The sequence below is a fragment of the Tribolium madens genome, unplaced genomic scaffold (genome assembly GCF_015345945.1).
Source record: "Tribolium madens isolate multiple individuals breed KSU strain unplaced genomic scaffold, Tmad_KSU_1.1 Scaffold_97;HRSCAF=244;Tcas5.2_LG3a, whole genome shotgun sequence".
NCBI lineage: Eukaryota > Metazoa > Arthropoda > Insecta > Coleoptera > Tenebrionidae > Tribolium > Tribolium madens.
Genome location: NW_025401069.1, coordinates 2,074,619 through 2,089,636, shown reverse-complemented (window position 1 = coordinate 2,089,636; position 15,018 = coordinate 2,074,619). Strand labels below are relative to the sequence as shown.

General features: G+C 32.0%; 1 protein-coding gene across 2 annotated transcripts in view; it reads right to left on the bottom strand.

Annotated features, from left to right (window-relative positions):
- Window positions 1-15,018, bottom strand: part of LOC123014089 (limbic system-associated membrane protein) — a 183,597-nt gene that overhangs the window by 123,960 nt on the left and 44,619 nt on the right. Inside the window, exon 1 of one of the 2 annotated variants that reach the window (XM_044412972.1) lies at window positions 7,832-7,863. The exons of the other annotated variant lie outside the window; for it this stretch is intronic. The gene's annotated coding sequence lies outside the window, so the exon portion shown is untranslated. Of the gene's footprint in view, window positions 1-7,831; window positions 7,864-15,018 lie in introns of those variants that run through there. 2 annotated transcript variants of the gene reach the window in all.

The window sequence follows — 15,018 nt, the reverse complement described above, 5'->3', positions numbered from 1 at the left end:
GCTAAACCACTTGATAATGTTTTTACCAGTGGTAGAAAAGCACTTTATGATGGTAATTTATTTTCTGCAAATAGTACTGCACCAACATTTTTACCTCAGTGATACTAATGTAGCTAAAACACAATGACACTTTGGTTTAAATAAAACAAAAGAATTGAATTTTTACGACTTTTTTTTATAAAAGTAATTTTCAGGTTTTGCTACAAGACTGGCCTAAAACGAAATTGTCAGAAATTGCAAAAAATGTAATACATTTTTTAATTCTAAAAGTAAAATATGTAAAGCCGAATAAGGTCAATATTTCTGTTCTAGGTGTAATAATAGAGGTTGACAAAGTAGACGTTCACTATAAACACGACACAATAACATCAATTATTAGATCGTGTTTACACGCCAAATTGCCTCTATTATTAAGTTTGGAACAATTATAATAATTATGGAAAATTTCGTTCACGTCACGGAAGCAGATAGTCGGTTGAACATAAGGTGAAAGAGAGCATAATCTCGGCAATTTATTATAAGACAAAGAATTCTTGATAAGAAAACTTGTGGCACTTTTATGTCCGAGAATCTCCCTTCGTCCCTTGACAAACTTATCATCGATAAAAAAGTATTTAACTTTATGAATGAATTTTGATCGAAGATATTTTTATGTAGGGGAAAAAACCTCGACGAAGTAAAGAAGAGACTTAGGTCCTCTGAGGCCAAGACCTCACAATAAAAAAATCAAACTGTTCTGTATGCAATAGGATGCCGTTAACGACTACAGATTTATAGGACTTCCGCCTTCTTGCAAACTTTTCGGTTCTAAGATTTTAGTACCAGTAGAAGTTTTTAGGAGATTTCATCCAGTTTTACGAAGTGAAAAGAGACAATCAAGGGAGATTGATTCTAAATATCAAATCCATTTAATTGTGTCAATTTTTTGTTTGAGGTCAAATGTGGAGACAAAAACATTCTGCAACTTGCCAGATTTATGTTCAGCAGCTGCAGAGGCGAGTTTAAACTTAAACCACGGCTACAAAGGCAACCCTAATTTACCATTGTCAATGCGAGATAAATGATAGCTAATTTAATAATGGCTCAGGTTAAGGAGATTAACTTAATGCCTTATCTCCTTCTGACCATAAATATAACAAAGGGTGATTTAACACCCTTGTCCAAGCATTACGACACCCTAGAAAATCTTCACTTGGAATTGATATACCCAATAACGAGGCAGAAGATAAGGTAATGAATCCATCAATGAAGCCTTTCAGTGCAACTTGATTACTTGCGTTCAACAGTTTGACAAAAAACGCATTCCTTTAACAAGAAAGTGAATTTATTACCAATTATTGCAGGTAATGCTTATTAGGTGTTCGTTTTTAGATAAGGAATGGCAGTTTCACTTCGGACAAGTACTCGGTTTACAGCGGTTTTTACTCAAGTCGCACACGAAACATTTCATGCCCGAAAGTAATAAAAGACGTATGACTGTCATGTCGCGTTAATTAATCACAGGAAAAAGTCAAAACTTACAAAATACCTAAAACACTCACAAACTCTCCAAATATCTGCCTCAAAGAGTACTTATAATTTGAAATAAACGCATACAAAATGTAATTTTTTTCACTAAATCCTTATGTATAACCTTAGCCTATTTCTGCAGAAAAGTTCAGCATCTATAACCTCCTCTTTAATCATTATTTATAACTACGTATCTTTTACTTTCGTAAAAAAGTTTTGTGTAGTGGATCATTAAAATTTTGGTTACAAATAAATAATGATGTCCATAATTATTTAAGTAATTACTGAAATAAGCTTTATAACGATACAGCTAGAGTGAATTTTAAAAATTGTACAGAAATTTTAAGAAGTGATAGTACAGGTTTAAAAAAGAAGAAAAAAATGTTTAAAGTTTTTAAGATATACAGGGTGCAACCTCCATTTAGCGTCAGGCAATTGGTCAAAAAAATACAATATAAAGTTTGGAGGATTTTATTATAAAGTTTATAGTGCTCATAGTCGGTGACATATGAGGTAACACAATTTGATGCAAAATTTTTACCTCTTTATTTTTTTTTACCTAGAACACACTTTTTTCTTTGGCTGTTTTTGTTGGGAAAGTTTGGAATAAGGTAAATTGAGTTTTTTTTTGTCCTCTTCGATCTGTACAGGCTAACGACCACGTTGAATTATAATATTTAAACATTAGAAATCAAAACAAGACAAAATAACTAAATTTGGTTTATTTGAATGATGTTGGTTTTTCAAAATATCTTGTAGTCGCCGAATAAATTAAAATTTGCAAATAAAAATTCTGAACAAATACTCTTAAGATATCTGACCTTATCTCTTCAAAACCCTTTACATTGTTTTCAAAAATTTAAGTTAAAATTAGCAAAAGTAGCAGCAAAAAGTAGAAGTTAAAATTATGCATGAATTTGTTGTATCGAAGTTACATTCCTTCAAATTTACTATCCTTTCAATAATTAACGACTACTTTTAAAGAATTTTCCGAGATTATAATCAAAGTTGTGCGCGCCATATGTTACAACAATTATAAGCATTTGTATAAGACCACTTGAATTATTTTGATTTCTTTTAATTTCTACTACAGCCTTTTGAAATACGTACAAAAATATCAAAATCACTCTGAACAAAAAGGATATTCGCAAGTAGGGTTTTTTATGTAATCCCCCATTTAGAAAAAATAAAAATTTGCTACCTAACGTTTTTTATTTTTTTTTTTTGTATACGCTCCCGAAAACAGCTGTTTTAGGAACTCATTTGAGTCCCTAAAAAGAGTCTTTTCCGAACTCAATAAAGTAGTACGCAAAACGGTTATTTTAGGTACTCAGTCCCCAAAAACAGTTTTTGCGGACTAAAAAATAAAATTGGTTAGGTACTATGGTAACGAAATTTTTTTAATTAGTAAGAAGTGTGAATTCGTGTTTTGGGAGCTTTAACAAAAAAAATCTTGTTTGCACCACGTACGCTCTCATTAAAGACTCGGCTCCTACGTCGCCTCGTCATTAATTACGATTTGTCCCCTAAAACCCCATTTTGCGTACTTGATACATAAATATCTAATATGCGCGCAAATATTTCGATTTCTTTAAAAAATTGCAATGACATTTTATGAATTACGTTTTTCTCATTATTATTCTCATTCACAATTCTCATGTTAGTAAGTATTGTTAAAAAAATCTATTACAAAAATTTGTTTCCTCATAGTTTATTTATTAAATTTAAATAAATAACAATAACAATAAAATAACAGTAAATTTAGGTTCTCATTTTCTGTTAACAAAAGAAAGTAAGATGTAAGCTTGTTGTTATTCCTAAAAGAAAAAGAATTCTAAATTTAAATTTTTCCTGAAATATTGGAAAATATTTGTCTTTAAAAACCGAATCAGCCAGTTGGAGAAAACAATTTAAAACAATAAAAAATTTGGGTAGGTAATCGTCATGTTACCTATTGTTTTAAATATTGATTTAATTAAAGAAAATTTAGTACCATAAGAAATATTCCTTGGCGTAGAGATTCCTTTTGTAAGAAGTTGTTACAAAGAAAGAAACATCGTTTCTATTATATTAAAGTGTTTAATACGTTGTCACTGTCTGTTGTATGTTGGTTTTTTAATGCCATTACACACACATAAAGGAAAAAGTGCTGCAAATGCGGTGTTATTAACTCACTTTCCTTTTGCAAATGCCATTTTCTTGTGTTTGCTAAAATAAGAAGTTGGTAACAACCTGCCATTTCCCTGAAGACCGTCCGAGTACCAGCTATAACCCTGTTTACTAAGTTATGTTCATTTGATTGTTATTATGGCAAAGGCGAGACCTGCATCCAAAGTTTTCTTGACCTAGCAAAAATCTTCGACATGTGGCGGCGACCTCACGCAAGTTTAAATTATTTTTATTTTCAATAATGAAACCAAAATACATTTCCGACAATATGGCATAAAATTTAAATAATTGAACTTATCTGTAAATTTTTTCACCATTGAAATGCACTCGCTTAAACATCAAAACTGGAATTTATTGAATGACACTCGGGTGTATTTTTTTGAGTGCGAGCAAAGCTCAGGTGTCTGAACGTTAAGTATCGCCGTTACAGCCTAAGTTTTCCAACTGCCATAAAAAATTCAATATGAGACACGGTGTGACGCCCCGTTATGGCCGCCGTGACTTAGCACGGCCATAAGCGGCCGCCACCAACCGGTAATTGAACCAGAATTTATACTGAGTATGGAATTAAACTATTCCGACAGGAACATCCTCAAATTTACGTCGAGCTTCGCAATTGAAACTGATAGTACTTCCATCTTATAAAACGCCAACTTGGGTACTTTTATTTAAAAACCAGTCATTGTGACATGTAACTCTGGCACAAACGAGTCGTGTAGCCGCCATGTTCAACTTTTTTATAGAGCCGCGTCTAAAGCTCTATTTTATTAGGCATTCATACATAACAAGACTTTTGTATTATTTATTTCTTCATACAAACGGAAAATTTTATAAAACCAGTACAATGAGAAAACAAGCAGTGCGACAAAACAAACAACGTTTTTTCATGCATCTGCTGAAATTACACGTGTAGGTAAAGTGATTTAAGATCTGTTCAAAGATTGAATTTTGAACGAAACATCAATCACTCGATCGCGATTTGTCTTCCCGGAAACTGCTTAAAGCTGAAACTTTTCCACATAAAAATATTCCCGTAATTACTACCAATAAACCTAACTTCTCTCTTCATTATTGTTTCTCTGCCATAAATAAGAAGTTGGAAGTTCGATTTACAAAAGTTGAGCATTTTTTCTTCACGGTAGACATTTTTAAGTTTCGGCTCTACGCCATATAAATTTTTATTGAATTAAGTTTCTACGCAAAGTTGATTTACTACTTCTAAAACTCAAACAAAAGTCATTACTAGAATTAAAACTTAGTCAGTGACACTTGATTTTATTTCATGCGAGTTTCTGTAAACTGTCAACTAATAAAACAGACTAAAATGGAATATTTACAGCTTTTAAAAAGCAATCAGTTAATATTTTATCGAACCATTATCTAAATTACGGAATTTCTCATTCAGTGCAGATAGATTCATCATAATAATTATTTATTATTCATAGAAAGTATTAGAAACCACGGCAGACTGTATAACATCATTGATCCAAAACATTAAGTGTTATAAAATAATTAAAATTAATTTTATATATACTTACTTTTCTATAAAAACTTTTAAACGAAACACAGCGGAAAATACAGACGACACTAGTCGTTTACTCAAAGATACTTAAATTTAATGCATTGCAATTTTCCACCACTGTACACATTTATCTTTAAAAGTCCTATTTCTTGGCTGTTTAAAGTAAGTGGAAAACACAAAGTGCTTAATTATACAGTGCGATCAAAAAGTAGGCGTACTAGTTGAGGACGTATGTCTCTTGGAAGTTTTTATGTCAGTTAGATGTCAAAAGATTATTTTATAAAAATTAAAATATTGATCTAAACAAATTGAATTACTGTATGATACGTCTTAAAACACCCTAAAATGAGATGTAGTTGGAGTTTATTCATACAAATCGTTCACCACGATTTGTTGTTACAGTTTACAAAAAAATTATTTTGACATTTCTTATATACCATTGTGACATTTTATGTTCCGCAGACACACGTTTTAAATTTCTAGGCCAGCTTGATAGATAAACTTTTTGATCGCACTGTATTTTCTAATTAGTTAATTACATGCAATTAAAATTTCTTGTGGTACTGCATACAATTTATTTAGAATTTTAAAACAAGATATTTTGTCACCAAGCCCAAGTTAAATAATAAAATGCGAATAAAGCTTCAGCATGACTTCATTTAATAAATTAGATATTAATGCAACTTTAAACTTAATTAAAACTAGATAGGTGGCTTCAAAGCTTTCACATGGTGCATAGTTGCATTGAATTTTTTTAAATTTTCAACCTAATTAACTTTCAAGCTTTGCTTTACGTAGCCGTTAATTAAAAATAATGCAAGTGACAGTGGAAACTCTTATTTATCTAAAAAGCATTTCTTAGATTTTTCTAATTATTTTCTGGATGAGTTTACGTGGCATTAAAGAACCGTTCCATTATTCAGTTAAAACCTCAGTCGTTAAAAAAATGATATTTATGTTAAACATCGTTTACTCTCTGAGCGGCGCCTTTTTCCGAGGCCATGAATAAACGGGTATTCTTATGAAGGGGCGGCGTTTCAAGACAGGGTGACGTTTAGTGTCTTCGTAAAGTAGGCATAACTCCCGGCTAATGCTAATAAGACGAGCAACAAGAGCCCATGTGGAGGCGCTGTCTTAAATCAGCACTTAATTGCTAATAGACCATCTCCCAAACCCCGAAAGAAACTCCGAAATGTGAAATTCGCTGCGAGGGGAGTCGGAAGACGCGCACTATGCGCTCTGCTACCTGTGTTTATGGCTAATTTATGTCCGAAGTCGCGCTATTAACAAGCATTAACTGCTTAATGTTATGTCGCCAGCGCCGTTTTGCACTTAGTTTATAAAGTATAGGCCGAGATCGGGCGGTTCCAAGCCCCAAAACGGTTTAATTATAACGTACGACTTAAAAGCCGAACGATTGCCTCATTTAATATTAATTTAACGCCATCTGCTTCCCAGGAAATTGGATAATCAATGATTTTGGTTTATAACATCTACACCTCAATTACTGTTTTCGCGAAACTTTCGCGCTAACGAACTTAAGCCCGGTTTAAATTTGATGGCGAAGCAAAAAATTATAATTTGTTTTGGTTTAAACGGGATGAAGAGGGTAACGGAAACTCGTATTAATAGGAATCTTCCTACTTGGATGAAGGGAGTTTACGAAACACCTAAACGAATTTATGCGAAGAGGCAGCTACTTGTAGCGTGGGAGGAACAAAGAAGCTCCTCGTTAATTAATGCTTTTGCAATAAAACAACATCTAATTGGCTTTCGCACATCAATATTAAGATTTTTACCATTTTTACAAGAAGTGTCTGATGTAAAAAATTAAACATAAATAAAAATATCATTTAATAAAAAAATAGACAATTTCTTGTTGCAGAGATATGAAACAATAATTCTAAATGTGACCAACGAGGAGTTAGCAATACGAAAATTCATATAAAACTGAAATAAAAAATAATAACTTCTGTTCTGCCGTTTGTGAGCCTAAATTTGCACCTTTAGTACCAAGAGTCAATAAATCACGTCACTATTGCTATAATCAAAGGTTGCCATAAAATATTTAAATATTATGCATTTCGTTATTTTTTCTAATCAAGATTGCCAGATTTATGGCCTATTCGACCTAAAACTGGTGGTCAAAGTTTCTTGATGAAAATACGTAAAACGAAATAAATTTCCCCTGCAAGAATTTTTGTTGAGCACCAACTATCCTGAAAATCCATTACGTTTTACTTCGTAATAAATTTCCGTTCTTCATTCTATCCCTTAGGCCAATCAAGTGAGAAATTATTACCTACCAATCACGCTCAAGTCACTAGTTTGTATCACTTAAGTTGAGTCAAAGTTGCAATAACGGCTTAATTAACTTTAAAAAATTTCAATGTTTTAAGAAATTTTCTTTGTTTTGTTTCAGATGTTCATTTTCTGGCTCATTCGTCGAGGGCCATAGCGTGCAAAGAAAAACGCTGAATGCGATTAGCATTTTTATGGCCCTTTGAATAACAAACTTAAACAGAGAGTTTATTGAAATATCTTGATAGGCTTATTATGAAACCTATAAAAATAAATTATCTCGTTTATTGTCGAAGTAAATGAAATAATAAAGTCGTTGGCAGCACTTACCGGTTTTCAGTACGGCATAAAAAAGGAGGCTGTCTTACCTGAAACAAAAGTTTATTTCAGCACAAGATTGAATTGCGTAATATGAATATTCATAGAATTGTCATTACAAGGAAAATAATATCGTTTTATGCAAATGTCAAACTCAAGAAATACGCAATTTGTTACGTGACTGGTTGACAAGGAAATATCGGTGCATTGAGCAGCATTCAGATTGCAATGACAACACCACAGGCGGCTGTTGTATTAAGTTTCTAGACAAAAAATTATTTCAGTTCGTTCTTTTTAAATTTTTATAAATATTTATAAGCATAAATGTGCGTCTAGAGCCGGGACAAAAACCTGTGAACTTCAAATGATTCCGAGTTAAAAGTCCTTGAATTTACATATAAATGAAAACTTACAATAAAATTCATGTAAACTTAGGATAAATTCGCGAAAAACGTGCTAAATTTTCTCATCCCGAATCCTGAGACATGTTTCACTTAATAAATTTCCCTGGTTTTGCATCCACTGTATAAAAATAACAAGCGCAAAACCCGAAATTTATTACTACGAAAAACGCAATATTACCACCGAGACAGTTTCCGAGTTAAAGATCTTTGTCACGCATGAAAAACTACCATCAAGGTGTCAAAATCACTTTTCGTACCCAACCACTAATTATCTCTTGAAAATTTATTCAAATACTTGCCAAAACCGCGAATAATAATTTAATATTTGCCAAGACATAAACTTTGTGAAATTATACATTACGACGAGAATTAAATGCAACGTATTCGCAAGGGTACGCTTAAAATGTTGCATTACTATTATTTTACACTTTAAAGTTATAAATTAACTGTCAGGTGTGCTAATTCAGAGAAGTTAATTAGCAAAAAAAGCACAACCCGATATGCACTTATGGCGAATTGCGCTGCAGGTAATTATTATTCTAGTTAACACCACTTTAAACGTTGGTTTATATTAAGAGAGGGGCCATAAAACTGGCATAGAAAATGATAAATTAAAATAAATTTTTGTGCCGTCAAAACTTTTTTTAAGAACTTGTGTTTTTCAATATTTTCAAGAAAACATTTGGTCGCATTTTTTTATCAAGAATGTAAAAACAAACTATAAGATTCTAAATAATTTTAAGGCTTATTAGTTAGTAAAAACATACCCAATGGAAGTATCTCTTTAGTAATTATAGTAAGATTATATTTTTTTCAAGCTTAAATCAGCCTGCAGTTTGTATTTTTTGCCATAACTATAAAGAAAGCAAATGAAAAAACTGTCATATAAATTCTTAGATTATTGTGTAAAAGTATGGTATTTCTTAAAAAATAGCCTAATCTGTAATAAAATCCCTTTTAAATTCGGTCTGTCCCTAGGGGAAAGTAAAACAAGTTATCAAATCTTTTGTCTTTTTTACTACAAGCTTTACTTTGTAATACTAAAAGTCGTTCTCATAGTTTATCGTTTTGATTCTGTGCGTGTTCTCTCAGACATTATCTTTATCAGGTTAGTAAGTTTAACCCAGTTTCTTCTTGAATTATCCTCGCGAACAATGTAAACAAAGACTCGAAATTGCATGACATTATCCAAAATTTGAAATCTTTAGCAAAATCGATGTTTCGCACAATAAATTACAAGCTCTCCCGAAAGTATTTCTATTTCCCTCCAATATTGTGGTTAAAGTTTGTAGCACACGATTTTAAATTTAAGTATTTCCATTCAACTTGAGTTTCTGGATACCCAACCTCACAAAATAATGGTGTAGCGGCACTGCGTGCTCTACAATATTCCCGTTCAACCCTAAAAGCTACAAAATAATGACTTAATTTTCTCGGGCAAGTTTAATTTCCGATTGTACAAAATGAGCTTCACTTCTAATATTAATAACATTTGACAAATTGATCGACGTTCACTTCACTACAAACACAACAGTGGTGCTTAACATTTGATTGATAGAGAAAATGAAATTTGTAATTTTATCAATTTATTATTACGCTCCAAGTGAAATAAATTAAACAAAGTGGTAAAACCACACGCCTTAAGAAGTAAAAACAATTCCGCATAATTTCGTTTTTATTTTTTCATTAAGCAAACAATTGGCTTTCATGGCCGTGATAGAAACCATTATTGATTTGAGATATGTGTGTCCACTATAAATAAAAAATTAAGCTAAAGAACAAAATTACATACACATAAAATCCGCAATCATCACATTATGTTTTGGTACACCCTTTTAAGGATGCACCGTTATTACTAGCGTCAAATCCGACAGGTTGATGAAGCATTTTAAAAGTTGCACCGTCATTGCTTTGTTTGCTCTTGTTATTGAATAAAACGCACCTTCAAGACTCTATAATAACTTTATATTAGCCCAAGTGTTTCCCAGAACATCCAGGCTGAGTTAAATATTAATTGAATTCTTCTTAGGAGCGAAATAACTGTAAAAAATCCATGTTTACAGTTGATGATTAATGTTTGAGACTGTAAAATTCCAACACGGAATTGCAGCGCTAGTGCTGCTCTAATTTAATAATAATTCAGAGGCATACGTTGTATTAAAGAAGTCTTAGCGCTGTGGGGTGCACTTGCATGAGAGTATTTTTTGCTGATAAGGTGACTTAACGATCTGACGATAACATTACCATACAAAAGCCATTACCTTAAATACCTGTAGGCATAATATTTCCCGCATTAAATAAAAACACAAAAACATGAAAGCGAGAAAAGTTGTGAAAGAACCGGCGCAAAGTCGAGGCGTCAAACCAAGATCCATCCACAAAAAGATGCAAATTGCTGTATAATGACGATATTCAAATGCTGCCACTATTACCATCACAATCATGCAAAGGAAAAACTTCTTTAATCAAGGCGACACTCTCATTCCCAAAACAAAAATAAAACTACACGGAAATATAATTTCAATACGGCTAACATGAAACTCAATCAATTCCAAACTCTTTTCATTAAATTCGCGTCGGGATTTAATGAAAAACTATTAGTTTCGAACTTTGCTTCGATACTGACTATAAATAAATAACGGGAGGGCGTTATTTGAAGTGAAAGAAAATCGGTGGTGGTGATGAGCCGGAACTAATAAGATCTTAAGGAACTAGAACGAGATATAAAGCCGTGTTGCTCACTAAAACTCCTCGCAATTCATTGCAAATTTCACCACATGTCGCTTAAACCTTCAATGCGGGATCGATAGCTTTTGGCGGATGCGCCGGGGACACACAATGTTGGTGGAGGCGCCGGGGTAGCATTTATTTTAACTTAGTAGAAATATATTTAACACAAATTAACACAATCAGAAATACTTTTATAAAAACCTTCTTATTCTGTATTGTGTTCAAGTAAAAAAAATTAATAAAAAACCAACTTAAAACAATTATTCATAATTTGTTTATTAATTTATAATTAGCACAGTTGAGTAAGTGATTTGCTATTTTGGTATAGCTTATTAATTAAATTGCAATGTTTTTAAAGTTTTTATTTTGATGATAATAATAATCGATTTTCGTTTACATAACCCGATGATATTTCATGTCAAGGTTAAAAAATTAAACGAGTGTGTAGAAGAATATAAAAAAACTTGTCGGTCTTGAGTGTACTTGGGGAACTACGCACGTTGTAGAACTTTGTTACAACATCATAAAACCACTTACAATTATTATTACAGTAAAAAAACTCGTTCAGAAAAAAATTCAGACTGCCATTAAAAATAACTGTTATGACATCGTAAAGCCGTGATTTTTTTTTTTAAAGTGAGTGAAAATTTGAATTTTTTCCACTTTTGGTTGCAATAGAAAAATATGTTTTTTGTATCAGTCCATATTACTACATTAGTTTTTAAAATTTTTAATTTATTACCAATAGATAGCTACTGTCACTAGAAGTAAATATTTTGACGTAATATAAAATTATAAAAACGTATTGTTTATTTTTTTAAATAATTGCTTTGATATACTTTTTACAAAAAAAATTTATTTAAATGAAAAATAATAAAAGTGTTTTTAATTAACTGTACAAATAAATAAAATCGTTGTTGTTATAGTGGCATTTGTAGCATTTTTAAATAAAAAATAAATAATGAAGAAGATTCATTCGAGCAAACTAATTACAGCCGTATACGCGTCTGTGTCGTGCGACTTTTACAAAATAGGAGTTTTCATGTTCGGTTTCTTAATTTAATCAATAAGAAGTAAGGCCTTCACCGGCAGATCACCGGCGCATCGCCATAAACAAGGTTGTGTCTGCTTTCATATTGAATATTTCCGCAAAACAAACGTCGAACACATACATATTTATGTCGCAGAGCCACCTATAGACGTGTAATGGGATGTTGATGCAGACATATCAATGGAAAATGGCACGGAGGCCGTTGAGAGTGGAAAAGCAGGCGAACGATGTCTACGAAAGCTTTCCATTTCTGCGTAGAAACACCGCTGTTTACTAACCACACCTGGGGTTCCTGTGATCGTCACCGCAGACGCCGCCACTTAGTTTCCCTTGTTTACCGAAATTTTGCATAATTTATCCGAATATTATTATTTTACCTCATGCAAATGTCACGCCGAATTTCGCCGTCTTCCATTCCGGGACCGGAATTTATGTTTGCCGGAGACGCGTAAATTCTGAAGGAGGACGACTAAACGCACGAAAGAGAGGTAAGGCAAGAACGAAATCTTGCCACACTGACATCGTTTTATTTTTTTCAACTGAAACTGTCGAATTATTTACAAAGGGAAAAGCGTCGCGAAAAAACGAAAGTGCTTTCCTCATTTCAAAAATATCTATTAATATTAATTTTCATAAAATGGATATAGAAATATAAGCAAGACTTTTACTTAAAAACTGATCCGTTCCTTAAAAATTTATTACGGAGTCGAATGGAAAGTCGTAAAAACTTTTTTAAGAAACTTTTTGTAATAAACATGCGTTTAGAAAAGAATCTATTAAAACTTTGAAACTGTGTTGAAATCAATGATATAAGATTATGTTTTAAACAGTCCTATCAGCCAATCGTAATGAGAAAAAAATTAAAATCGGCCAATAGCATCAAAATTACTCTGATAATAATTTACTACTAGCACTTGATAATATTGGCCGATTTAACATTTTTTTACGAATGTAATTATATATTAAAAATAATCATGCTGAATGACATTCGAGATAACAATTTTTGGAATAACTTTAACTAGATTAGCACTCATCTTTGTTGGTATTAAAAAAATCCCATTCGTGAAATTTCTATAGCAAAAGCAAAGATTCGCGCGTTTAGTGAAAATTATCAAAAAAATATCATCACTTATGTAATTACTGTTGATAATTTGCTAGAGAAAATATTCCCTATTTTTAAGATGACATTTCTGTGCATTTATTCAATTATCTACTCACCATCTATTTACTTTCTATATAGAATATTTTGACAGGAGATTGATTTAAGTGATTTTATAAGAATTTGTTAGCGGATTGACGTCGAAATTGGTAGTAATTTGCATTTTTATTTGACTTCATCTATTCATGTTTTATGTCAAAAGTAAGAAGTTACAAGGATAATATTTTTACATTTGCGTGCAAGGTTTTACAATATACATTTCAATAGTGTTTCTATCACCTACATAATTATGTTCTTTAATTTTTTTACAAGATACTTAGAGGTACGAGGGGCACTAGAAAAGTAATCTACTTAACAATAAAACAACAAACTTATTTTGATAATTTTATTTTTCAATATATTATTCGGCTGACGCCTCGACGCTAAATTGCTCTTAAAGATAAAATTCAATTTTATCGTCTTGTATAATAAATACCTATTTTTGACTGTCAACAAATTCGTCGTAGGCTGCTTTTAAGCCATTATCAGAGTAAAAACCGCGTTCTCAATTTTTTTTACCAAGTCCGGACTATAGGGAGGATGGTCTGTCTTAACGAAGCTGCAAAATTGACTTAATTTTGGCAGCCTTATACACGGTTGCATTGTCATTCTGCAGAAACATTTCTCGATTAAAAAAAGTCTTTTCTGGTAAATTGCATTATGTAAATTTTCAACGTATTTGCATATATGTCCGCATATATTGTTGTCTTTTTTTGGCATACATAAAATGAGAAGGATGCCTCTAATGTATCAAAAAAATATTTTCACTTCGGGTATCGTTTTCGACGGATTTTCGCCCTCTTCGTAACTGTTTCGGCTAAAATTTTATTGTGTAATGTGACAGTATACCATCCTTATAGGCGGCATTCATTGTCTCACCGATTGTTTTCAGTTAATGGCCCTCTTTTGTCAACAATGTTATGACAATACGTTACTCTAATTTTAAGTTACTCATTTTTCCTCACAATTTCCTTTAAAAATTTAGAATACAGGCACTATTTGATAAATTATACTTGTGCGTTTCAATTGTTTTTTTCATGGCTAGGTAGATTTATTTTCTAGTGCCCCTCGTAAATATTAAAAAATTCAAAGTTGCAGGAAACAATTTTATTAATTCTATAACTAGAAAAAATGTTGATCAAGCTTTTATTCTAAGAATTACTTAGCATGCAAAAGATATTTGAATTATTTAATTAGAGTGTAATGCATGTGATGTTGTGGTGTAGGTCTGTAGACGATAAACTTGTGTTTACTAAATAAACTAAGTAAACTAAATAAACTATGGCGGGTAGACCGGCCACTCAATACCGCAAGTCAAATATTCTTGTTAACTTTAGAAGTTGGTAGTGTTATATTGTCTTGGTTGGTAAATATTGAATAACAAGAATTCACGTAAACTTTGTTTTTGATTCAATAGTATCATAACATTATGATTTATTTATCTATTATAATCTAAAGCAAAAATGTAGCAAAAATCCACAAATAGGTACGGGCAATTTATTCCTCGCATGTACTATATTTTTCATAAAAAAATTATTTTGCGCTTGAATGTTTAAGATAATTTGGTGTAAGATTCTGTAATTTTCAATAAAAAATACCTACCTCTTAAGTAAAATTAGTCTTAACTTTTACTGCCAAGCGCAGCAACATCTGCAAACCCAGAAACGACATAACTTCAAGACACGGGTTTCCCGACACAGGTAGTAAAAGTCCGGGAGGAAATTAGATTGTCCGGACTTTGGGACAAAGCCATTGATAGTTTAATTACTCCTTACGGCCTCGCATATACTTGCCTCATTATTATTTCATTGAAGTA